Source organism: Trachurus japonicus, chromosome 10, assembly GCF_045865225.1.
Source record: "Trachurus japonicus isolate A0001 chromosome 10, Traja_1.0".
Lineage (NCBI taxonomy): Eukaryota > Metazoa > Chordata > Actinopteri > Carangiformes > Carangidae > Trachurus > Trachurus japonicus.
The window spans coordinates 17,182,085-17,208,810 of record NC_140916.1 but is presented as its reverse complement, the minus strand read 5'-3'; the positions used below and the strand labels follow the sequence as shown (position 1 = coordinate 17,208,810).

Genomic DNA, 26,726 nt, shown 5'->3' with positions numbered 1-26,726 from the left:
TGAGACTTCTCAGAATGAAGGTTTGTGGCAGGCATACTCGCACCCACCTGTCGGTCGAACCAACATGCCCTCACTTAGCTATATATAACCTTGAGGCTTAATAAAATTTAAATGGGAAAATCACACAGAAATTCGCTCCCTGCACAGTTCCCACATAAGGGGCAATTAGCTGTACGTTTTTTGTTACCAGGCTGTAAACATGTCAACTGCTGTAAATATTTAACATAGGAGTGTCTGTGGGTTGAGGAACCAGCCTCAAGCAGCCATTTGATTTTTGGGAGTCACATATTTGCTTCATTTTAGAGCCCCGGAGGCTGATTGATACGGTGTAACATGCGTGTCAAGAGAAGATGTCTCAAATCCACAGTTGGCTGACATCTCTTTACATATTCCTGAGGTCATTTGCTGCTGAACCAAGAATTATGCAACTTAAGGCAAGTTGAGTAGGACATGCAATCAGTGTGGAAAAGGAATAATAAATTGCAGGAAAGATTGTGTGGGTTTTCAGTTGCTTATCCCCGTGGTCTAATGTATGCATTAATCATACTACTCACTGCTATGACTGTAGGTTACAATAGATCCCTTCTTATTGCTGCTTCTCTCACAGGTTAAAAAAAAGTCACTTGACAGGTGCTTATTAACATAATTTTGATCTTTAACTATGAATATGTAATTGTGGTCGTTATTGACCTGATGGTCCTTAGATGAAAGTCTAAATGGGAAGGCAGGACTGAGAGGGGATGGATTAAATACAGGCTCCACTTTGATCTTGATATGACAGTTTGGTTCTTGGTCCATGTTGTGTAGCCAATGATGATAAATACACTTAAAAAGGTGAAAGAAAGGGAAAAGAAAAGTAACTTGTGATTTCAATATTCACCATCCATCGCGCTGTTACATAAATTTCACTCTGGCGCACCTAGTCCCCAAGTACAGTAATAATTAATATGAAACTGTGATACAGTACGTGCTCCATACTGTCTCTCAGTCTCTCTGTTTGTTTGCCCTCTATAGGATACTCAATCTATCACCCACGGCCTCCACCTCTGTCATCCGCCTCCCTTTTTCCATCTCACACTTTAATCAAGCATCTGATCATAGGCCCAGGAGGATGGAGGATAATGAGATTAGGCCTGTACATGTTTACACACTCTGATTTACATTGAGCTTTCCCTGTCTTTCTCTGTCTGACCCACATTTCTCCGTATCCCTCCTCCGTGTTTTGGCTTTTTATGTCTCCAATCTCCCTCTCAGGCTCTCTACCTTTTCCACTTCTGCCGCCTGCTCTTTGCTGCAGCACGCTTTGTCAACTGGTAACCAGTAATGTTATCCACTCCGCACCAGTGATGCTTTAATGCCAACACTGTGCTGTCAGATCGGATTATTTCAGTTCACTTGATGTCACTCATTGTTTTTGCTTGTTTTGAAGTGAGGCTGCAGCTGTGCTGTGGGTTATGTAATAAGCATTCACTGTGGGACTTCATGGTGAAATCTGTGTCATTAGAGAGGTGTCTGTGAGTCACTGTTTGTGTGTGTGTGATTAGTGTGTGTACACATGCGCTTTGTGTAGTACCGATCACGATGTAGGGCACTTCTCTCTCACCTGTCATCGAAACTGGCTCCAGTTCAGCCTCCGTTCATGTCACTTGATAGTCTGAGAACCACTCAGTTTTAACACAGCAGAGCTATGTGTAATTGAGGCTGCTACTGCTGTGCACAATCCCAGGTTTTAGCAGCAAAGCCTTGAGAGGAAGCAAAAGGTCTTTGCCATAGGGGAAATGAAATTATAAGTGCTTAGCAGGAGAGCCATATTGATCCACTGTGGCAGAGATAAGGTGAGTGAGCCAGTTTCAAATGTCTGTAATCGTAAACGACGTCCGCAGTACCCAGAGGATGTGAGATTCTCATTTTACATAATTGACCCTATCTGCATAATTGACCAATACTAAGCACCACTCTAATCTGAGATGTCTTTTGAAGGCCTGATCTGTGATGTAATCAAGAGGTGGTATCACTCTCCAAGAGACTACACTTTTAGTTCAAACTTTTTTTTTTCTTTATGCAAATTTCGTCACATTAGTAAACATTCACTTGAATAACATAAATATAGAATGATTTTCCATATAAATAGTCAAACTCTTCAATTGTAAATGTAAATAGATATAGTCTCTTATATAGGGCTGCCCTTTAATGACTCCATGATAGATTTGGATTTTTATATTTCACATGGAAAAGAGAAGAAATAGCCTGCACAACCTCGTTTTGCTCCAGAAATATTTCACATGGAAGAATGGATGCAAGTCACTTGTGGGCTGCCATCAGATATTGTAGCACTGTAATAATTAACTCCAACATTGCCCTCTCCCTCATCTGTGAAGTCTGGTTCAGACAAACAAATGGGTTGCTTTCTGTCTGTCCCTTGCTTCATGCTACTCTTTTAGTGAGCCTTTTTAATTCCACCTCTGCAGTTCAGCAGGTCACTATAAAATGAAATACAGTACATACTGTATATTAAAGGCTTTGTGGTAAACATCAGCCCCCAGTAATAGGGTATGGAGCACTAACTGTTAAAGACTGAAGTCTACTCTGTGTCCCAGTTGGGCTGTTTTTAAAGCTAATGGTGACACATACACATATGTCATCCTCATGCCTGTGGGAACCAACCTGGTGCTACAGTACCAGGCCACCAGTATTAACAGTCAACCAGAACTCAACTTGTTGCATCGCTAGATGGGAAAAAATGATCCCACAGATTGTGACAGCTGACAACGAGCCGCATGTTCCCACGCCAGGCAGCTACCCAAGCGGAAGACATGAACGTGACATTATGGAAATAAGTTTTTTAAGCTGGCTTTGACTCCAGATTTCCTTTAAAGGTTTCAGACGGTCATGTTAATATGAAAGCCTGTCAGATGAAGTTACATAAGTGTTACAATGTTGTCATGAAACATTGGCTTTGGCTTACAAAGAGGATGCCTGTTGTAAGATAGTGTTTCTGTTATGCGCTGCAGTGTGTTGGCTGTTTTGGATGTGTGCTTGATTCATGATACAAATAAGCTTGTCCATCTGCTTTTTTTTCCATTTTCATTTTTCCTCTTCTGCTTTGGCTCTGTTGATGACTTCCTTCTTTGTGTATGTCTCTTGAATGCCAAGATAATTGCATAACTCGAGCTTCTATATCAGTGACACACTACAGTTAACCATAAATTACTTGCACTGTGCAATAAAGATCCTCCTGAAATGAGCATGTTTTAAACTTAGTCTCATCAGACATTGAGCTCATTTTGTCAGATTGGTTGAGCATGTGTTTAGTTTGCTAATCCTAATGAGTAATGCTGAATGCACCTGAGATGTCACAATGTTATCTAATATAAATTATAGTGTAGATTATGGTGCTGGCTGGATGCACTGTATTTATGATGCTTAATGTGAAGGGGCTATAAAAGTTATTAAAATCTCTGCTTATACCTGTAAATGTATGTTATAGAGAACAGGCTTATAGAGAGTCACTGTAAAGGTCAAATGCAGATAGAATGAGCAATTTGTTTGGCTATATTTTGTCCAGTCCTTTTTTTCTTTTTCTTCTTACTGGTTGGGTTGAAATAAACACAGTAGTAGTCACTCTGTGGATTTGGCTCTGTGTCCATGGACAGCTTGTGCTCGGCTCCATCCTGTCTTGGTGCGGAGCCAGGCGGTGAAGAAGGCAAATGGGACTATGATAAGAAAGTCTGGGCATTCCCTCTGTTGCACACACACACACACACACACACATGTATATTCACAGGACACAGTATTATTTCATTTGAAACGGGTCACCATTTCCTCAGTTTACACTACTACTGTACTCTTGATTCCTGGACTGACCTGCCATCAGATCTACGTATAAAGGTTGAAATACCAGCATTCAACAACCCACAGTTCCACAATGCTCCACTGGAAAAAGTTTCAAGGATCAAATCAGGAAAAAAATGCAAGCTACAAAAAGAATTCATGTTGTTGTGTGATACATGGCTTTTTTGGTCTATTTAGGTAAATTGGAAAAAAAAAGAAAAAAAACGAATAGCTACAGCCTGCCTCTATTGGCCAGAACATATGAGATTTGAAGTGGCGAGACTAATGAAAACCTGACAGAGCGGTGCCACGCGCAACAACTTCTTTGTTTATGCCCCTTGAGTGTTTTATTGATCTGTTCATGATGATCACTTTTAAATTGGGAAGAGGACAACCAGGTGATACCTTCGACTGAATTACTACAGACCTGTGGTGCTTTATCATGCTGAAATAATGGAGAAATATAAACAAGTTGTTTGAGTTACAAAGCTATTATTGTCAGCGGCCCTGTGCAACGCTGTTAGGTTGCTCGTACATTTGTTGCCAAATGAAAGTGAGATGGCTCCAAAATGTTCACAGTACCGTATCACATTTCCCCGCCACAACGCCAGGTTAACAATGGGTGATTGTAATCAAAGAAAAAGTGATTACAGCTCCGCAAAAAAATGGATTGAAATAAAATGATCACCACAGCCACTGAGCAGCGTATATACTGTAAACAAATGGTATGAAATGCATGCAGACACAGAATACTAACAACAGGATTGCTTTATTGTGGTTTCTGCACTGGGCCAAAAATCATATCTTCTAAAGGGAACACAGATTTTTCTTTTTTCTCTTTTTGTATGTCTCTGCAGCGACTGTGTTTTTCCCGATCACTTCATGTTGCTGCAGTACACAGTCAGACTGCTGCTGTACAATAAGTCCCTGATGAGCGCTGTTCTGTGGGCTGGGAGAGGAAAGAGGAAAAGAGGAGCTGATGCATTTCCTCTGGACACATACTGTTTGGTAGTGTTGGTGATTTGTCATGCAAGTGTGCACTTGGAAGTGTGTGAGCGTGGTGTGTCTGTGTTGCTGGAGAGGAAACGCGCAAACAGTGTTACAAACTGGCGCTGATGGTAATTTGATATGTAATATGCCCCATGCCTGGGCCACAGTCGCACAGCAGAGAGGCCAAGTCTCCAGTGGCCACTGTGTTTACTGTCCACAGCAGACTCAGTCCTCCAGCCTGTCCTCATTCTGTCACCCTCTCTGTCTTTGATGAGTATTCATCATCACAGTTTTCATCACGTCTGTAGTGGATCCTCAAAACTACTGGTAGTTTTACTGTGCAGGTACAGTAATGCAGTCAGTGACATGAGGTGAATAAACTCTAGACTAAAATCAGATTATATCATGTGTTACATGTGTTAATAGGGCTAACTTCAGCAGCAGCAGTTTAATCCAAGCTAATGCATGTAATCTATTCCCAATTTGAATCAGTTAAATAATGTATTAATCACCCAGTTTACATATAGAGTGATTTAGGCTATTATGTAAACATGTGTGTAGGCTACAAATAGTGTTGATATTTGGTGTCTAGTCTCTCCCCCCTCCACACAAAGAGGCAGCAAACTCAGCACAGCAGGGAGTGGGGAGCATCCATAACAACTTCTCCACCCCCTGGGGAGACGTGGATTAAAAAGCCTACAGGTTGGAGGCCTTTAAAATGTTATATGAAAAGGAGAAGCAGCCCTGGCAGCAAGTGACAGCAAGTAGCAGAACTCTCAGATAAGCAGTGTGGCAGCAGGCATGGCAGCAAAAGGATTTTTTTTTGGGGGGGGGGGGGCACTGACGGCTTAAGTACACATCCATAATCAAAAGGGTGCATTTTACGCAGTAAAGAGCGTATATCAAGTGAGCGTAAGAGCTGACTCAAGCTGACTATCTGAAGCATCTCACAGACTTTGCTTTATCAGTGAAATTCTGAGGCTATAACCCAGTTTTATCACCGGTATATTTGCTGTTGTCGTTCCTGTAATCACACGGGACGGTGATATAATAACCAGCTAGTGGTGCAGAAGTAAATGAGTCTTAGCGGCCAAAGCCAGACTGAGAAAATAGTGTCTGATTAAAATAAAATAAAAGGGGCTGTTATCATAATGTCAATAGCAATCCATCGACCAATCACAGCGCTTCGCTTTGCACACACTCTGAGCAAACACACATTAGTCATGTCCTGCCCAGAAATTGCTGAGTTCATTCAGAGCGCCGGACGGCGGCGAGGCCGACTTCAGAGGAGACGACTGCCAGTCAGAAAATTCAGATGTCTACGTGGTCAGTGAGGATATGTGAGTGGAGACTGTACAGATAGATGCCTGGGGCTGGATCCAGGCGATGTATGTGCAGTCAATCAACCTACCATTCTGCCAGGCTCAAAGAGCAAAATACCTATTAAAATCCAAAATACCTCAGCAGGGAATTATAGTTTAATAATGACTTGTAGCTTACTCTAGTCATGTACTCAGGGGAGGCGGGGGGACATATTATAAAATAAATCAACTTCTGCATTGTTCACCAAGAGTAAAAGAAATAAACAAATCTAATCACTGCAATTTGTAAAAAAGATTATTATGCATTTTCTTCAAAGCTGCAATTGTAAGATCCACCTTCTTTGACTTGAATTGCTGCTATTTCCGTGATCATACCTGTTCATCTGGTAACACCACCTCGTAGTGACAGAGATAAGATGATGGAAAACGCAGGTAGGTATAAGATAAACGCTGCAGATAGACAGATGACAAACTGATTCTACCTCACAGCGCAGAACAGATCAGTTGGAGGATTTTGCTCACCAGGAGGGCGACATTGCTGCAGACAGGAAGACGGGGTTTGGCAACGGGAGGGCGGGTATGGCAAGAAAAGGCACGGCATCTTTTATTTGTAGATGAATTGAATATAAACAGACAGGTAAATATAGTAAACAGTGAGCTCTCAGATGATACGTGGCGGCTCTTGCTGACAGTCGTCGTGCACACCTGCTTGTCAGGCCACACCTTGTCTGGCGCTGTGTTTACCCACAGAAGCCGGTACCTGCTGTGTGGCACCCACTGATTGTTTCTACACTGTACGTTCATTCAACTGCTTCCTTTTGATCTCTCAAAACTACCAGGGCTGCCTATTGGAAGCTTTCAAAAAAAAAAAAAAAAAAAGAAGAAAACCCTGTGAGCACTTTGAACATCCCCAGCATTAACATTTCTATCAATATTACATGACTTTCACTACGTTTTGCATCTGCCTGTTATTACGAGGAACCCACAGCACATGTGGCCCCCTGATGCAGAGAGTGGAGACTGAATGGGGAGGGGGTTATTACAAGCAGTGTGTTAGGTCAGACAGGTGCAGTGCAGGACAGGCTGGCAGACAGCAGCAGCAGCAACAACACACACACACACGCACACCGAGGCAGTCTGCTGGAAATCTCCACAAAACCTCTTAACCTCTGCACTCCAAGCTCCCACACACACAACAAAGCAGCAGGACACACACCTGCAGATGAGCTCCTCCTCTGAGGTATTTTTGGTGCGTGTGTGATATCCTCTAGATATGGAAAATTACAGTAACAATGTGGGGCATGTAAACTGCAGTTTAGTGACAGACAAACTGTGTTATATAGGGGGGTATTACAACCAGTAAACCACACAATTATTACTTAGCACACACACACACACACACACACACTGGTGTAATTAATCCAAGAAATGAATCTGTGATATCGCCATTATTATAAACCACTTTTACTCAAGTTTAAATCTATGAATATTCTAATTAGCGCCTTTGGGCCTTTTTTCTTCTTTTTTTTTGTAGTTGAACATGGTGTTACCTACCTGTTTTTACTTATTGATACTAATGAACTTTTAAGCCTGCTTTATTACCCAGGGTTGCATCAGTCCCCAGAATAAGAGCGACTGTGGTCATTCATTAATTGATTCATCATCATCCAGGCTGGGAAATGACTGTCACTCTGTCTGTGACAGGTGAATTAAATGGTTGGCGACCTCACAGTCTGACCTTTGTATGTGGGCTGGTAACGAGTTAACATCATTCAATAAGGTCAATAGGCGAGTTGTTCTCACACAGTATGACCTCAGATTGAAACCGGATTATCCAATAAACTGCCCGTGGAGTCTGAGGTCTGTGGGCTACAGACTGTCTGTAGTTCACATGTCATGTAATTAGTGGGGTACAAGTTACAGTGCGGTGCAATTTGGGGGTAACGCACTGGAGCCTCTTTTTTAGTAGACTATTGTGAGGGTAGGAGGAGCCGCTTTCCTGTGATTGTCTGCCTGCATGCGCTCTCTCTCTCTCTCTCTCTCTCTCTCTCTCTCTCTCTCTCTCTCTCGCTCCCTCTCTCATTTTCCAAAGTTGAATATTCCGCCTGCCTGGGAGCTGTCTCCAGCGGAGCGGTGCAGCCCCACTCACTGAACGCACCGGCGCTAGTGGTGCTGTTTGTTGTTGTCATTGTCATTATCATTATTTCGCGTTGCGCCGCGCTGAGTGGAGCACACTTTTTTTTTGGCCAAGGAGGAGAGAAGGAGTCCTCTCTATAGCTGCGCTATCCCGGTTTGGCTCAATCTTCTTTGTCCACGCCTCTTGTGTTTTCTTCCGAACTTCATATTTTTTTCTTTCTTTTTTTTTCTGGGGGGCTATTCTCAAGATGACAGAAGAAAAGAGTGTTCGGCATGTAAAGCTGGTAGGTGTCTGAAACCCCTCCCTTCCGCGCAGAGAGGTGTCTGGCTCGGTCTGGCTTGTGCGGGGTTCAGGTTGGTGGCAAAGCAGCGCACCGACACGCCGGGGCGGGGGGAGCGGTTTGGAGGAGACAAGAGCGCCCGGGAGCAGAAACGAGAAGCGGTGGTTGTTTGTGATTTTTTTTTTTTTCACAATTCCCACAATTTGGGATTTTCCTTGCTGTGTTTTGCCTTTAGATTCTTCCCTTGAATGGATCCGAGTCACACGCGCATGAACATGTCTGAGGTAGGCTGCTGGTACAATGCTCAAACTTCACTCACTTGGTCCCGGCAACGTTTCTCGTGTGTTTCTCATGTCTGTAGTAAAAACAGTGAAGACACGCGGACCTCATCTGATGTTTACCTTCTATGAATGGACAGATTACTGTTGCATGACCAAAATGGATAACAGCCTCTTGTGCAGACGCTCGTTTTTGGCGCAAAACATTACACCGAAACTGTATGTTTCTACTTCACTGGACCATTTCTAGTCAAATATATATATATATATATAAAAGAAACCTCTCATATTTATTATTCCCCCTCTCCTTTGAAGTCCACTGTATTTCCCACAAGACCACAGGATAGCCACGGACCCTAATTTGGGAAGCTTCCCCCTGCTGCGCACAGGATCGCAGATTCTTGTTATTAGAATGATTCAGCAGAGATGCGTGTGTTGCTGCCATGTGAAGCATGTGGAACAGTTTTAGCAGTGCACATGCAGCATATCCCTCTGATTGTTTTGGGAGGTTTTAACAGGGTCGGATGAGGAGCTGCAGGCTGTGCCATGAAACACACTGAGACTTTGGTTATTGCATTTTATCATGTTTTTGTTTGGGATCGTGTGTATATAAGGGTCCTGGTGGCATCATCATTCTGTCCAGCTTGGTCAACATCTGTCTAAAGAAAATTGCTGTAACGCTGCTCTTGTTTGGTAGAATCTGAGGTCTGGCTTCCATTATAGTGAAGTTGTAAGAGTGGTTTTATTTTCTTTATAGTGTCCCTGTAATTCATTAGCAGCGTGAGAAATGTGACTGTTGTGCAGTATCCTTCTGACATAATATCAGTCAATTTCAACATCCCAAAACCTGACAGTCTGGCAGAGTAATTATACTTTGACACAAATGTGTGTTTCATTTTGATATAGATGAAGCCAACATCTCTCTTTTTTCCGAAGACAGCTCATCCGAAGCAGTAAACACTGCGTTCAGAATCAAAAACAAATCTGCCACTGGGTAGCGTTGAAGTAAGCAGTGCCCCAGAATTAATACCCTGTCAATTTGTGTTGAAATGCACAAAGTTGTCAGGAGGGTGTTGAAGTGTCGCCACACATAATTCATCTTGTGCAAGGGCTGAATGCCAAAGATTGAACTCAGCTGAGTTCTGATGATCCTGCTGAGCTCAGCGGACTCTGAGAGAGAGAGAGAGCTTGTTGAATGCCCTCTGTACGCTGGGAGGCTGGGTAGCATTAGCAGGGAAGATCAACACTTTTGTTATGGGATCAATGTCTGCCTTGCTTAAGTGGAAGTCGAGTAGCTCGCTTCTTTTTATTTGGCTCTAACCCTTTACTTAAATCAGTGACTCTTTACTGAGTCTTCAGTCCTGCTTCGAGTTTGAAACGCTCTGCCTCTCTCTTTCCTTCCCTCTGCCTGTGCCAGCTGTTGGAGCGAAGCACACAGCCACGATAAGGTGGACTAAAAGCACAAACCCAATCAGCCTTGTGCATGTCCTATAAGTGCAGTGTAGCAGGAGTTTACCCGGAGCTGCCCTGCCTCGTACCATTACACAACATGGCTCATCAGGCCGATTACACATCACTCATGTATGCTTCCATCTCAAATAGACAAGAACAGAGTCACTGCTCTGGGCTTACTCGTATACCTTCAGAAGCCATACGTTCTCCTCCCTCACTGTCTATCTTTAGGGTTGTTTTCCTGTGGTCTGTCTCTCTCATCCTCCTTCCTGCCCTCTCATTCTCTCTCTTGGTTTATCCATGCATCAATCATCTGTCTCTTTCCTCCCTCCTTCCCTCCGATTCTGAGTCCCTCTCCTCTCCCCTCCCCGCTCTCTGTTTGCTGTGCTCCAAGGCATATTACACAGCTCACTGTTTTGTGTCTGCTTTACCTGCTATTAACCTATTTTGTTTGACCTTTTGTGCTTAAAGGTTTTTCTATTCACCGTGGACAGCAGGGGGTTGAGGGAAAGTGGTAGCTTCAAGGGAGCATTGTTTGTGCAATGATGTATGCTGACTGAATGGATCAAGGGAAATTAATTGACATTATTAATCAAAACACGGTTGTTATGCATGGTGTCTTGTAAGAGTTAGTATTTGGACTGGCAAAGTCTTGATCATGCCAGGAAAACTTTAACATAAACGAAAGTATAAAAGTTAAAGTTAAAGCAGCTTTTACTTGAATTCTCTGACTTGTTTCATCAAGTGAAACATTATAGTGCAACAACCATAAGGTGTTAATATCTGCATAGCAGTTCACTAAATGGAATAAAACAGCAGCAGACAGGTAATCGGTCTCATCTTGTCCTTACTTCCCACAGTGCTGATCGTGTAACTCTGATTGCCCTCTGGCCAATTTTTATTAAGTGACTTATGACATTTAGCTGATTTATTGAGGCATCTGCAAATACATATTGGATCATAAATTATATTGTTTTTCCCCTCCTAGATTCAAGTACTGAAAAGCCCTTGAAGGCTTGAATTAAGTCTTATGCTAGCAGCTGAGACATAAGCCCTGACAAGAATTGTAATCTGAGTAGATTTCTTTTATTTTCATATCAGGGGTGAAATAAGTCATACGTTTATCTCTTAGCAGCATTAAAAGTCCTTGGAAAGGCTTCTGTTCACCTTGATGAAACTTTTAAATGGACAACCTGACAGCTGTGTACGTATAAGCACGTAACATCTGACCCTTGGTGAAAAGGGGAACAGTTAAAGACCACTGAGTGTGTGTGTGTGTGTGTGTGTGTGTGTGTGTGTGTGTGTGTGTGTGTGTGTGTGTGTGTGTGTGTGTGTGTGTGTGTGTGTGTGTGTGTGTGTGTGTGAGGTGGTCAGTTTCATACAGCTGAGGCACATACCAGGAGAAGCCATGAATCTGCACCCCTGATGTTTTAAAACCCCTTTCCTTCCAGCCTCACCATTCGTCACAGTCTCCCAGCTTTCTGCAACAAATCTAGACCACAGCAATTCCACTAATTCTACTCAACGGTTCAACAGCTAGCAGAAATGGTCCTTTTAGTGAACCGCAAACTCCTGAGCTTTTTACCCACGGCCATATTGTTGGTACTCTGAACTGAGAAAACCACTCTATATTGGACAATGCTGCATGGGCCTGTAAGTGCAACAGGAGGACTGCAGTTTAAATCTATTGTTAGTTTACAGTGTTTGTATAATTGTTACAATGAAATGCAATTATTTTTATCTATCTGCTTTACAACACCAAACGACTCAATTCTTTGGTGGGCACAAAATAACGTGATGTGTTGGCAGCATTAAGTAAGAGTCGTCAGGGTGGAGAGAGTTGTATAGAGCAGCCAAAGAGCACCAATACAAAGTTGTTTATCAAAATAAATATATCTATGTCAAACATTAAAAAAATAGCAGGGATCTCCACCAACCTTCATATTAGCCACAACTGTTGACACAGCAAAGATGGAGGAATGACGATTTGCTATGTTAAATGGGAAGTGACAAAACAGGTGGAACAGCAGTTACATTCCTGAGCTTCAACTGTGGGGGCCAGCTCTCACTTCCCGTTGACAGTCATGGTTTAAGAATGAAACTTCTAAATTATTGTCTGGATTTCCATCCAAATGTGATTGAGCTCTTTTTTCCCGCCACATAAATCTTCACATTACTTCCTCAGTAACTGGCACAATGTTGCAAAAAGTGCTAAAATGTATTTGTTGATTCAGCCTTTTCACCACATTGTCATCAGGATATTTATGGGTTCTCCAACAAACAAAGCAACAAACCAGCAGATGTGATTGAAAACATACTTTCTTTGGCAGAGGTATTTAATTATGAAATATATATAAATTGAATGAAACAAAGAGATTGCCAAGTCTTGCATCCATTAGAGGAAATGCTTTTTCTATGCGATATAGAATTGATCAAGGGAATGAGTGTTGGGGCTGAGACAGCCATAGCATGGAGGAATGCGTGGTGTGACAGATTGCCTCCTGTTGTTGTCTCCAGACTCCTTTGATCTCTCCATAGCACCCACTGCAATGAAGGTCGCTGCCAAGAGAGGCCTAGCCCGTCTAGCAGACATATTTGCACTGCATGCAGATCAGCCACAAGTAGCCACGCACAGCACTACACTGTTTAACTTTCTCATTTGGCCAAAAACAATATTACATGTAGTATCATATTATGCCTTTGCTGGTTTGGCGAGAAACATCTGTCTGTGCCATGGTGCTATTTGAACTTGGTGTTCGACTGTGGCTGAGCTGTTGTACCCAGCTGGGCAATTGGCATGCATTGCTATCTGAGCAGCACAGAGCACACAGAAATAAGAAGTAGAGTACATTTAGGGAAAATGCTGAAGAAAACCTCGGTTGTATGTTTTTCTTCTTCAATTTAGTCAGTATTTAATCAGTCAGAGCTGCAAACCAAATGTTGTTCGCATTCTCCTTTCATCATCTAATCCACTTCCCATAGTTAGTTGATTGGTGCTTGTTGCAGCTGTTTCCCTCAATGGATGTTTTCCAGCCTAGATGTTTCAGCGCAAAGAGTGAACTGGTTAGATTTTGGCTGTGCGACTCTGGACCATTCTCTTACAGGATATGCTGTCGACATCAGGTTGCTTACTAATGCAAAACATATTTTAGGCCAAATTCTATATCCTGTCGACTGTCATGTTGAGTGCCAGGAATGGATCGCATGATATGAACCATGCCTGTTGGGTTGTATGTGTGAAGGCCAGCATGGATCAGATGGCACACTGGGGCTGGTAGAGGACATGTCTTGGTCCAGCCCTAAAAAGTAAATCCAGCTGAAAGCCAGGAAGCAGAAATCTGCTCTTCAGCTTCAGATTCAACAATCCACTGAGCTAGGAAAGTGAAACTCATGATAACAAGAATATAGCCTACTTAAAGCAGAAGTAAGCGATCCGGTCGTTTTGGCTAACTTCCTGTCAGCCGATTGAGTTAGCAGTCCCCGCCCTCGTCATGGATCTATTGGTCCTTGTCCCTACGTCACCACATTCACGCGCATCCCTTGGCTGCACACACAGAGAGGACCGCCCCTTTATGCCGTTCTCTCTCCTCATTGGGTAAAGGTTGTAGGATACAAGGAAAGTTTTCTCCTCGGCTTACAGCAGAGCAGAGTGACTGACAGACCCGTGTTTCAGACCAAACACTCTATGTAAGTGATTGCTGTCGGAAGATATAACTATTTAAGACTTATATTAACACAAACGTCTGCTTTAAAAAATGGAAGACAAGCATGGCTATAACTTATTGCACTGGGTCCTGATGAAGGTCAATAGATCGAAACGTTGACTTAACAATAAAAGAGCTTCAAGAAAGTGCGGGAGCAAGTGCTGATGTTTTATGTTGAACCTGACTGGGGATCTGTTCCCAGCACCACCCTAAAGGAGAATGTGCATGCTGATTAAGCCTTGATATAACTTATTGCACTCCCTGCACTTGTCCTTGTCTTCCTCTTTTATCCATCTCAGTGCCTTGTATCAATGTCATCTAACAGCAGCGCAAACCCTCTCAGCTGACAATAATGACAGTTTGATGCACGCAAATGTTGTAAACATGGATGACAGATCACACACTCTGTTCCAGTTCAGTAAATAAATGTTCTTGTAGAGCATGTGTGCGACAGGTTACAAGCATCCAAAGATCTGTCACAGTAATAGGTGAATTGTTTACACATTTGGACTTGATTAATGGTTTGCTGGCAGCAGTCCTGCAGGGCAAAGGCAGTCCAGATTACACTACATTACACAGCATCAGTTTGCATTGGAATCCCATGAGGCCAACATCTAAAAGCCCTCTATTGCCCCTGCTGCGGCTTAAGTCTATTGGTTTGAGAGTAGTGCCATTTGAAACCTAATTAGCCAGAAAGCTCTCCAGATTGAACCTTGTTGGAGAGACTCACATCGGCTATGAGAGTTGTCTTTTATTTTAAGCCGTTGTCATAGCAAGAACATTAGAGGATGTTGATTCAAATCCGGTGATGTTTCCTCCACTGTGTCAGTTTGTTTTGGGGGGCTGGAAAAGTACTGTATAATTGAAAATCAAAATGACACTGAAAATGCATTAATATCTGACTTAGGTAGCACAGCAGTACTGTACATACCGTACATTTATAGTGCAGTAGCTTAGTACCATAGTCAGAATGTATTTTGAATAAGGCTTTGCCAAAAAGAAATAAATAATTTGGAGTTATAGAATTGGTCATGGCAGGAATGACACTTCAAGTGGCCTTATAGAGTTACAGATGCTGTCAGTGGTGCTAAACTCCATTGAAGCATTAAACCATGTGTCACAGCTGTTTAAGTAGCATATTTAATCTTTTCAACCCCTCTCTGTCCTGACTTTATCATAAAATATGTATAAGCTAATTCGCACTTACTAAGGAGTGGTGCTATAACTTCTTAGTTGGAAACTTGTTCATTGCCAACATAGATAAGAAAAATGAAAAAGGTGTACAGAGATCAGACTTGGAAACAGGAACACAACATATACAGTACAGCCAAATTCTAATCTTCAAAGACAAATGCTTGTTGTGGAGCAGCAGAATTGGAAACATATAAGTTACTGCCTGCATCACAGAACATCTCTTGGCATTTTAATCCCACTGTGGATACAGTGTGTAGAATGTTCCCCATCACTGTGTCATCTCAACGCACTCGCTTGCAGTTTTCCCAAGGGCCATCTCCTTTAGTTGTACCAGCTTCCACGGAGAGACCGAGGAAACTTTTCTTTGCTAAACAAACTTCCTGAAGCTGCTCAGATTGGTACTGTTGTCAACTGACACTTTTTAGCGTTTTGAGCCCGGATAGCAGCAGCTCAACCTTCCGTTGATGTGCTCAACATTATCAAACGCTGATCATTTCAGAGGTGCTGGAGTTATTCATGGTTATGTTTGCTTTGCTTTGCTTTTCTATAGTGCTTTTGTGCCATTTCAACAGGTTGCCATTTAGCTACATCTGTAATACTAAGGTACATTAGAAAGATCATGCAATGACCAAAAGTGATTGGTGTCTCAACATACTTATTTTAATTGTGGTGTTTTCACTTAATTTTATTACTTTATCTTCATTTATTTTTTCAAATTCAGCTTTGGTTGCTGGTTTGTGGGAACCAAAGCACGCCCATTTTCCCCAGTTCCCATGGTTATGCTTAGTTGAATAAAGAGAGATCAGCGTGAAATTAATATTAATGTTATAATGAATTAGACTCCATCAGCACATAATGAATAATCGTTATTCAGGTTGTTGGTTAGATGCAGCATAGTGGTGCAGGAAATATGTAAATCAGAGGAGCTTTGAAAGCATGAGAAAGCAGAGAGGGGGAGAGACTATTGAAAATAACGAGAGTAGAATATTAAAAATATAAAATTTTAAGGGAAGACACGCCGTGAAAACAGTGACTGTTGTTTTTGTTTGCAAAGCATTGCACACAGCTTGAAACTAAATAACTAACTGTAAAAAAAAAAAAATCTGTGAAAGTAATACTGTTTGTGGCTTGGCCAGTTGACTGCCAAATGTAGGTGTGATCTCGGCTTTAACTTGTCTTGCTCATCTGAACTGTGCAAAACACAAAAAGCCAAAATACCAGGTTCTAAATCCTAAGAACCCACCAAGACAGGAAGTGAGAGGGAGCTTTTCCACCTCAGCCCAAACAGCAACAGCTGAGCTAAGGAGGCAGCCAACCTCCCAACATGCTAGTTAACAGCCAGCTGCCTGTGTAAACTCCTACAGCGACGCACGTGTTTCCCATGATCTCACCTAATGGCACCAGGAGCCTGGGATCAGGCCCAGCTCTGCCGTCATGCTGCCCACCCCAGAAGCCCCTCTGTTGGGTAGAGCGCACCACACCTCCTCTCTTGGGGGATGCGGGAGGTTGTGGAGGCGCGGAGCTCTGCCAAGGGAGTGGTGTGTGACCCATGGGTAAATACTGTATGCATAGTTAGGCGGCGTGGCATGTGAGCGTAATCTAGTTTGTTTTCAGGTTTTGCGGTGTCTGGTTTTTGGTCCATTTAACACAGTCATGGAGCGTGGTACAATGAACATCTCTTCTCACCATAGGCTACTAAAGCAAGAGCAGGCCTTGTATGCAGCTGTGATAAAAAAAAATAGTGGGATTGGGCATGAAAAATGGAGGCAGAGTAAGAGAAAATAAGTATAAAGAGGCAGATCGAGAAGGTAGGTGTAAACAGGAGGAGGCGTGAAAAAAGATTTTTGAGCTTCAAGCATGTTTGTAGGTTTCAGGGGAGGGTTAATAGCTACACACAGCAAAGACAAAAAGTCATGGGGGTAGAGGAGATAAGAAAGAAAAGCATGCTTCATTCCTCGACTGACTCATGCGCTGACATACAGACAGATACACACATCATACACAATCATCTGCTCTACAGGTATTTTTAAGGAACACCTCAATTAGGAAAAGCTTTTTCCTTGTTGATAGGGAGTACTGTACGTCTAATATCGCTGATATTTTCCTAAAAACCTGCTGCTAAACATCGATCACCTGTCAGTTCCTGCTGGAGGTCATTTTGTAATACTATTAATACCTAAAAAAAAAAAAAAAGAAATTGCTTGACAGAGGTTGGCCAATTTTTTTTTCAGACACATCATTAGTATGAACAGGATTTCTTGTGAACCTGCTTCTGGGAAGAAGAAAAAAAAAAGCCCTTGGACTGCGCTCCTTTCTTTTCAGTCTCCAGGCCATCGGTTCAGTTCAATATTCATATAGCAGTGGGCATTGTTAACCTTCACAATTATTCCCTTTGGTTTTGCAGCAGCCTGGGGACCGGCTATTTTTAAAACGCCGGCAACATTGGGCAGCTATTGTTTAACTAACAACCTATTGATTTGAGTCGGCTTCAGAGTTGTAAGGCAGAGGCGCGGGGGTGTGTTTGTGTTTTCGATTCACATTTCTCTAGATGTTTGAGAGCAGTCTATATGGGAGTGAGTGGCATCTCAGCCCAGGTAAATGCAGCCTTTCTGTCAAACAGGCCTCTGCTGCAGAATTTTGGACTATGTTTTTCTCTTACACACTTGTGTTTTATTTGTCGGTAAGACCATTTCGCTTGTCATGTTTGCAGTGTGAGATCCTGCATGTCCTTACCTCACATGACTCACCACTGGAACTAGGTTTCATTTTCTGTGATTTCAGAATAGAATCCCAGTATTACAGTACATTGCCTGTGCTTCCCCCTTTTGTCAGTGAAGTTGTCTGCTGCTGAAGTTTAGAGTGACTGCTCCGCACTGCAAATGACTGTGTTTGTCATGATTATGTGTTGCGTATCATTGCAGCATCATTGTTGGCGCAGCAGCGTGCAGTCAGCAACCTCGGGTCTGCCGTTGGACTGTTGTAGTTGCCTCTGCTCGACCGTACACACACACCTACAACACGTCTCACATCAATATTTCAAAGGATAAAGGTTAAAAGAAAAAACCCTCAATCTCTCAAACGTCTGCTTGTCTTACGATAATAAGATTTCTCCATCTCAGGAAAGTACAAAATGATTGCTTATGAGTGATACGTAAAGATAAATCGAACAAACAGAGCTACAAGCTGCTGACATTTCGACGCACGGAGCCTGCTGAGCCAATCGAACAGCAGCCAAGAAAAACAATGGCTCATACCGTCCCCCCCCCTCGAAGGAAATGCCAAACATTACAGTGCTGTATAAATAGAAGGCTCTGTCTTTGTAGAGCAAGAGAGCCAGATAGAGGACAGGAACCCCCTCCCTGGGGTCACACCGATGGCAAGGCCCCCCCGACCTCACCTCCCCCCTCTCCATTCTCTCTCTCTCTTTATTGCTCTTTTTGTTTTTCTCTCTGGGCGTGTGGTCTATTTTTGAGCTCATTTCTCTTGACCTCCCTGTGTGTTTTTTTTTCCATTTTCTTTGGTTTACCTTTGTATTTTTTATGTCTTTCTTACTCTGTCTCTCTGACACCGGGTCATCGTGAATAACTGAACCACCTAGTAACACATCAGAAACACCTCCTGCTTTATTAATGGCACCATCTACTACAGCTGGAGCAGTAAATGGACCTCCTGAATGTAGACTATTGTGTTTGGGAGGATGGTGCAGACTTTGACCCAAGGTGAATGCTGCACTCAGCAGCAAGAAAGCAGGTATTTAATAGCTTTTGGACAAGTGGCTCCCTCTTACAGTGCAGTTCGCCATAATTTGACGGTAATGAGAAATGTCCCTTTGCGTCGGGATGAACACAACCCGTGTTTGTCAAAGAACATGTGGCCCCTGCAGCCTGCAGCATGAGGTGCAGGATGAGGAAGGGCCTTATACACTGAGGGCACCGGCGCAGGAATGGAAAATCCATCTAGGGTTTAAAATATTAAATCATCGATTTCATTTTGTCATTTCACACTGTTTTTTTTTTTCTTCTTCACCCTCCTTCCCGCCACCTCTACTGGAGGGAGGGAGACAGAGTGGTCCCCAAAACGAGGTTAGTTGCTCTGCCTGTGTGTAATGGGGTTACTGATGATTCAGCCGAGACAACTCCAACAAGTCTTTCATCTGCGCTATCTTTTTTTATCAGACGTATTAATGTATTTCCCTCGGCTGGCAGGCTGTACTGACAGTTTGGAAGATTGAACCCCAGCTGCCGGTGTAGGCAGATTCAGGAAACAGATGTACATGGGATAGGGCACAGACATTCACCACCGAGGCGACTATTTGTCTTTATTTATCTCTACCTTATCACCACACACACCACTAGAGCGTTCTTCTGAAACATTTTTTGCTTTCATCTTACGAAATGACTGCGGCCACAAGGATAAATATCCAAACTCTTGTCATTTCCAAGTAGACAAATCCATGGTAGCTCGGTAGCACAGTGGGCTGTTACTGTAGATCTGAGATGTTTCTTAGTAAGGGCAGCAGTCATAGGAGCAGTCAGACCTTCCTATTGACCTGGGTATCTGCTTCCTCTAGAATCGATAACGCCAACTTGGACAATAGCACTTGCTAATGTGTTTTGACAAGCTATTGATAAAGTGGCTGGCACTTTTAGTATCAGTTAGCCAGCCTGCTGGCGTGGAGCACCAAAATGATGCATTTAAAGACGTCAGCTGTTTTCCTCAGCGGGGTAAATCTTCAGGAGTGTGTCATCAATCTATTGTTTTCTTGACAGTCTCTCCAGTCTAATGTAGGTGTACAGGGTACACGGATGCAATATCCAACTGAAAAGATCCTCTTTCTGCAAGCTGAATGCACAGTTTATACCGTGAATAGATTGCTTTTTTTGCACAATGTATAGTGCATTTGCATATTTATAGAAAATTCCAGTTAAAGGTAAGCCATTAACCTGGCACTGTGTCTGTATACATACACACACATCCAGATGGAAATATCAAAACATTGAGGATGAATTGGTGTCAACTGTCAACATAACAAAGTTTGTTCACTGCAAGGCAAGACAATAGAATCTCTTACGCTCTGCAGTGTGTGCTTTTTCACTCTATCATCTTATTTTATGTCATTTTAGTTTCATCGCTGCATGTAGGGGAATTGTTTTGCTCCGAATTACAGAGTTCTGTGGAGTGTGGTCATGTGTTAGAAAATAAAACAGAGTCAGTGTTGTAGCTCTTGGACAATGTTCAAGGTGAGCTGGTTTTGAAAATGTGAATATTCTTTGTATACTCAAACAAACTGTGCAGTGTGTATCAAGCTGAGCAGCAAAAATGATGCTTGCAGTGAGGTAAGGGAATTAAGGGGGGAAGTGAATAAAAAAAAGGTATTGTTTCTGACAAACATTTTCCTGGATGATTGTGGGGCCATCTCTGCATGCCCTTGTTGGTTTTGTATCCAAATCCTCTAAATGTGCTCCAAAAAGGGAAATATTTGAAGAGAGGAATTACATGGTACTGACTCTCAGGGTCAACCTGTACAACTTAGACACTAGCCACCGGGCTTCACCCGCTTACCGATTTATATTTTTCGCCTTAGTTGACAGACAGCGGTACCTCTGTTCTCTTTCGCTCTTCATCCTTTCCTCCCTCCAGTATGCTCAGCAGCGTCTAAATATCTAATAAGCTGTTCTGCCAAGTTCTGATCCTGGGTTTGTTCTCACCTGGGCAAATGCACATGAATAATGGAAGCAGCATGAAGTGAGGCAGGGGCATGGTTGCTACACAGTGTTGTGTTGAAGCCTGATAAGACTCTCCACCACAGCAAAAGAGCCTCAGAGAGCTGATGAGACGACGTCTGACAGTATTAACTTTATTACCCACAGGCTGCCAATCTGTAACAGGCAGCAGTATTAAGTGGAGGGTAGAGGAGAAGGAGGTGTGTTCTACTCACTGTCACAACCCTGTGAAAATCTCATTTAATTTTGCTTTCATGTATAAATATACTACACCAATTAGCAAGTCTGGCTTGGTCTTGTGTTTGTTAAGGTTGATTGTTTATTTTATTTTCAGTTTCTTACATCAGAGACCTCATCAGCACTACTGACAGACAGCCAAAAGAACAGAAGAAACAAATATGGCCTTTGAGTGTGGCTAGATGCGACCATACACGTTGTGTAGTTTTGACACACCTGCACTCAAACATATAGACAAACAAACACTGGTCATGTGAACATGCAATAAAAAACATACACCCAGTACATACACTAATACCTGCCTTTTTAAAATCCACCAGATATGACTAAGTGACAAAGATATAAGCCAAGGAAAAAACACATTATCCCAAAGGCACCAGCACAGCTAATTCTATAGAGAATTGGGGCAGCATTCAAAATCCCATTTAAATCTATGTAGGCAGAAGAATATGCAGGTCTACATACAGATAAAATTCTAGGAATGCAAATACACCCACCATTTCCTCTGTTTCATAGTGATGTGATATGAATACATTTTAAAATTATGATAAAATGCAAGAATTTTTTTTAATCAATGTCATAGAAAAACATTGAAAAACAGTATAAAATCCCCTTTTAACACTGTCAAAATCCTTGCTTTTGTGATATGCACTGTATTTATTATCTATACAAAAACATCAATTTTGTCACTTTATAAACATCAATACCACAGACATGACATCCCTCAGTCTGGATGACATTCAATATGTCAAAATGGACCAACACACTAGTTTCCTACCATGCCAGTACCACACAGAATTTTATGTGCTGTTATACGTAATGCATAATAACCTCACACATTCCATGAAACTAACTAAGGCATTATGAGGTGAATTAGGATCATGACACATATTTTTCCCATAAAGAGCTTTAACATTGGTGATAAGGGAATAGGATGGGAGAGCTAACTGGTACAGTGAACCACAGCTCTGCCTGCTGCCTTTTTCATACTCCACTGACTATGGGGCTGACCTTGTAGTCAGCCAGCCAGCTGCTATGTAATTGGAAAATGTATGTAAAAAAAAACAACAAACAAAAACGTTCTGACTGAATAATTTAAAAAAAATATACAATTTAATCGTGGAGTTGGAATGCAGTACAATGTAAGCAGGTATAGTTTTCTTAAAAAAGATTGATCTTAAACTGAAAAGACAGATGTGATATTAGCTGTGAGACATAACCCCCTATAGGCTGTGACAGAATGCAAATGACTGTCTCCTGTGTAGCAGTGATAGGGTTAAGCTTAAGCCAGCCCGCTCAACTGCGCTGAATGTGAAATGGAAACACCGGCTTGGCTGCATTACTGTTTACATTCTATGAATAGGAATCACATGTTTGATGAATCCAGCCCGCTCTGAGGTCTGCTGCAGAGAGAGAGACACAGAGAAAGAGAGAGGCTGGAAAAGACAGAGGGGGGGGTGGGAGACTGGGAAAGTGGAGGCGGGAAGAAGAGTGAGAGCAGAGGAAGAAGAGAGGGAAAAGATGAAGGGAAAACAGCGAGAATGAAAGCAGTGGCCAAAGGAACCCTGGGCAGTTTTTCTTATGCTAAAACATTCCTTTTTATCCCATCATGCAGCATTGAGACGCATGGCTCCTGTCAAAGACTGCACGGAAATGTAACACAGCAAGTTTAATGTGCTGCTTGATCCCACTTATATAATCGTGTGTACAGTTTTCGCTGTGTGCTCTGGTCAACTGGTGAGCTGTCATTTTTGGAGCTGCTCAATTTCCTTTTTCCAAAACCATAGTGGTGAATAACTATAGACTCTTGATGTCTGGCAAAACTCAGCAGCGACTGGTTCTGACATGTGTCTTATGCTTGTGGGTATTTTTAACCCCAAATGCAATAATGAATTGCCCTCAAAATAAATGTCACCATTGCAATCCACTAATGCGGCTGAATTCCACCGAATCCACACAAACAATGTCCTACTTCTTTTTGGTTTACTGTAAATGCTCAGCTGAGGTGATTAGGGTAAATGCCAGCACCAGGGCTACAGAGTTGGCTCACACGGCCACTAATGAAAGTGCTCATACAGCAGTGCTATATTAGGCTGTTTTTATTGGTCATTTTAATGTGTGCGCTCTTGATTAGTACCTGGGCCATGCCAAAATGTGTGAAGGTCTGTGATTTACCAGCGTCACACAAACAGGCCAGCCATTCTCTGTGCTGTACACATGCTGGCTCCAGGTGTGGTGTTTTGCCACCTCATATAGTAATGATTGAAAGCCCCTTTTGAGACAGGGCAGGAGACAGAGAGAGAAATCAAACCACCATTTTGCCGTGGCACATTTTAACATCTTCCCTGCTCCATAAAAATTTCAAGCTTAATTTCTTTTTTTCCTCCCCTCATTTTCTTCCAGGCAGCTTTTTAATTAGTGATGTGTTACTGTTTCACATGAACTACTCGAGGAAGAAATCCTTTCGTTTGCCTTTAACATTTGTTAACCTTTTGTCTGTTTGGAGATATTTGTGGAATGCTGACTGCATAACAACAAGGTCCAGAGCAGATTGAGGTCACAGCCAGACGTCTGACTGGGCTTGTCGTTTGAATAGCACCTGTCTTTGTTTAGCCCCGAACCACTGTGGAGAATCAACCTGATGACTACCATGAATGCAGTTGGCCTCTAGCGGACCCCTAGCAAACAAATATCGTACCAGAGCTCACTGGGGTTAAAACATTAAAGCAGCTGTATAACCCAAAACATTTTATGTTGTAACCCTCATGTCAATTGAAAAGTGCAGTAATAGCCTATTAGCAACTTTCTCCAGATAAGCACAAGTGACTGGTAAATTGGTTGTTGTACAACTGCTGGTTTCCCACTGCAGGTTAGCTTAGTTTAGGATAAAGACTGGAAACAGCTACTGTGGCCTGCACCTTTAGCTCAAACAAATGAACTCCTTATGAGGCAATTGTTGCCACATAGTTGTGGTCTTAAATTACTGTTGTTTTTTTCTGTATGGATACATAGACAGTTAGCTATAGCATTGATTTGTTTCAGCTTCCTCTGCCTATGTAATTGCTTGGCAAACTAATTTTTACTATGCCTTCAATCCTTGGGAAAGTTTTGCACTGGTTTTAAATTTCACCTGCAGTGCATTAAAACACAACAGAATTGTAAATGAGGCTACCTCATTGCCTATGGCTTCAATTAACTATTCTTTAAAGTGTTTGTTTAAGCTGTTTGCTTGCCAAGTAATGTCTCAATTACTTACAACCTACTCCCTCACACCAAAAAGCACAATGTACTAACTAACGTTAATTAAGGGACCCTTATTGTAAAGTGTTACCGTTTTTGTTTTTTTGTTTTTTGCCACAGCTTCATGGTGTTTATCAAATCCCCTGAAAAAAGGAAGATCGGCGACCCCCCACTGCTGTTGTTTACTGTCGTCTTACCTTCTGTAGCCTTTAAACCTCAACTATGTGATTTTCTGCTCCTCTTCCTTTTACTGTGATAAGCCTTAGATTGACAGCCTCGAGTGAGATGGAGAGATTCCAGGTAGAGCAGTGGAAGTGTGGACGGGGATTGGATGAGGGTCTGGGCGGGATGAAGGGGTGACAGATACACTGTCAATCTGACAATAAAGTAAGCGTTGATTCACTGTAGATTGTCACACTCTCAGGATTGATTCAGTTGCTACTGATGAAGTCTGGTAGTGGAGTAGTGGCCAAGGACTGTGTTTGGGTGCATCAGCCATTAGCTGGTTCTATGTCACTGTATGTGCAAGAGTTGGAGACATACAGTAGATGTGAGTGCATGTATGCTCCTTGTTAATACCCGTATACCCTACCTTGCACTGAACTACAGTTTACCTGGAAGTAATCTTTATTTTGGTCTCCTCTTAGGGACTAGGTTTCTTTGATTCTTTGGTTCTGGTTTCACCTCAGCACGTCCTTCATATGTTTGAAATAAAGGCTTTTTTGTAGGGAAAAAATAGAATTATTTGCCCTGTTGTCCAGTAGGTTTTAGCACATTATATGTCCCCTTTTTAATTCTCTTAAGGTTTGAAAAGGAGGAAATGTTTCTGTGTACTTGTTCTGATTAGATAAGATTAGATTAGATTAGATTTGATTTGATTCGATTTGATTCGATTAGATTGGATGCTAATGATCCTAGAGTCTTTGAGATAGTCAGTGTTAATGGATCATTACAGAAATATGATGAAAATGTACAAAAAATACAAATTTAGAGCTTTCATGCTCTTGAAAATGCTCCATTTAAAAAAAGGGGGGGGGGGGGGTGCATTGTGAAACCACAGCACAATGCAGTTGCGTCTTTGGTTCAGAGGTCTAGGTGTGGTGATTAGTTTGACTGTTGCACCGTCTTCCCAACATCATCAAGTGTCCATTAAACTCCCGTTTGGCTCTGCAGCTGTGCGAGTGCAATTCAGGAGGGAGCAATTTGGTTTTTACAAGTGGATTGTTTGTTACACGCATAGTCATCATTGTTCCACAAACGCCTTTTCTCCAGAATGATGCATGCGTCAAGGAAGTGAATTCACACCCATGCAACACCCAGGGGACTGCAACTATCCTTTTTTAAAAAACAAAACAAAATTGTGTCTTTTATTGTTTTGATGTTTGCAGGCTTGTGCAATAACAGAAAAGATGACATCAGTGTTTTCTATATTGGGTAATTCCACAAGATTGTGTCTCTTACGCTGGTGATGGAAATCATTACTACTGCAACACTTTTCTGATCTAACAGAAGCATAAAAATACCTCTGGACACACACAAACACAGATGGCTGGTACACATGCTCCCCTTCCACTCGAGTTGAGTTGGGCTTGTAAAAAGAATTTACGATTTGGGAATTTCAAAATGAGATTATTAATAGCAGTTTTATATTTGCAGACAGCACTACAACTATAGACATTTAGCTTATGCTAATGTTTTTGTGGCCAACATTTTATCAGCACCCTTAATGGCAGTTAAGCCATAAATTGATGTGATTAAGACCTGAGGCATCAGTGGCATGATTGCCTGCCTGCTATGCTACTATGTAAAGCTACAGGTTCCTGATTGCTCCCTATTGGCAGGATTATGACTAATCAAATAACAAGCTTCTCTTGTGAGATAAACCACAGTATCTCTGTTGCCTACGTTCAGCTGCTGCTTCACATGCTGAGAGTGGAATACATTGCTGTCTGGGTCATCAGTACCTGTCCTGTGCCTGACAGCTGTTATAGCTTTCTTATAGCTGCTAGTCTACAGGAGATTGAAAAGAGCAACAAAGCTGAAATGGCTTCTCTTTCTGTTCATGAATGTGACCTTGCATGTGTTTATGGCTGTCAGGAGCAAAACTATAAAGCATAATAACCAAATTAGTATCCTCAGCCTCATAGTGTGTGTATGTGTAAAAGAACAGTATTAATCTAGTGCTGTCTCAGACAAAATAATGAATCATCAGTGATGTCCTATTTTTTTTATTCCTTTTATTTCATCTGAGTGAGACCAAAAAAAAAATCTCACTACAGTAATCAGCACAACAATGGATCAGAGGGAGTGCCTTACAGCTTTATGTCTGCGTATGCGT

At 42.1% G+C, this 26,726-nt stretch overlaps 1 protein-coding gene across 5 annotated transcripts in view; it reads left to right on the top strand.

Moving 5' to 3' along the window:
• mid2 (midline 2) overlaps positions 1-26,726 on the top strand; it is a 139,853-nt gene that overhangs the window by 39,151 nt on the left and 73,976 nt on the right. For 2 of the 5 annotated variants that reach the window (XM_085789689.1, XM_085789686.1), the window contains exon 1: positions 8,086-8,563. The exons of 2 other annotated variants lie outside the window; for them this stretch is intronic. The gene's annotated coding sequence lies outside the window, so the exon portion shown is untranslated. Of the gene's footprint in view, positions 1-8,085; positions 8,564-8,675; positions 8,845-26,726 lie in introns of those variants that run through there. One more of the 5 variants, XM_085789688.1, reaches the window with a different exon arrangement.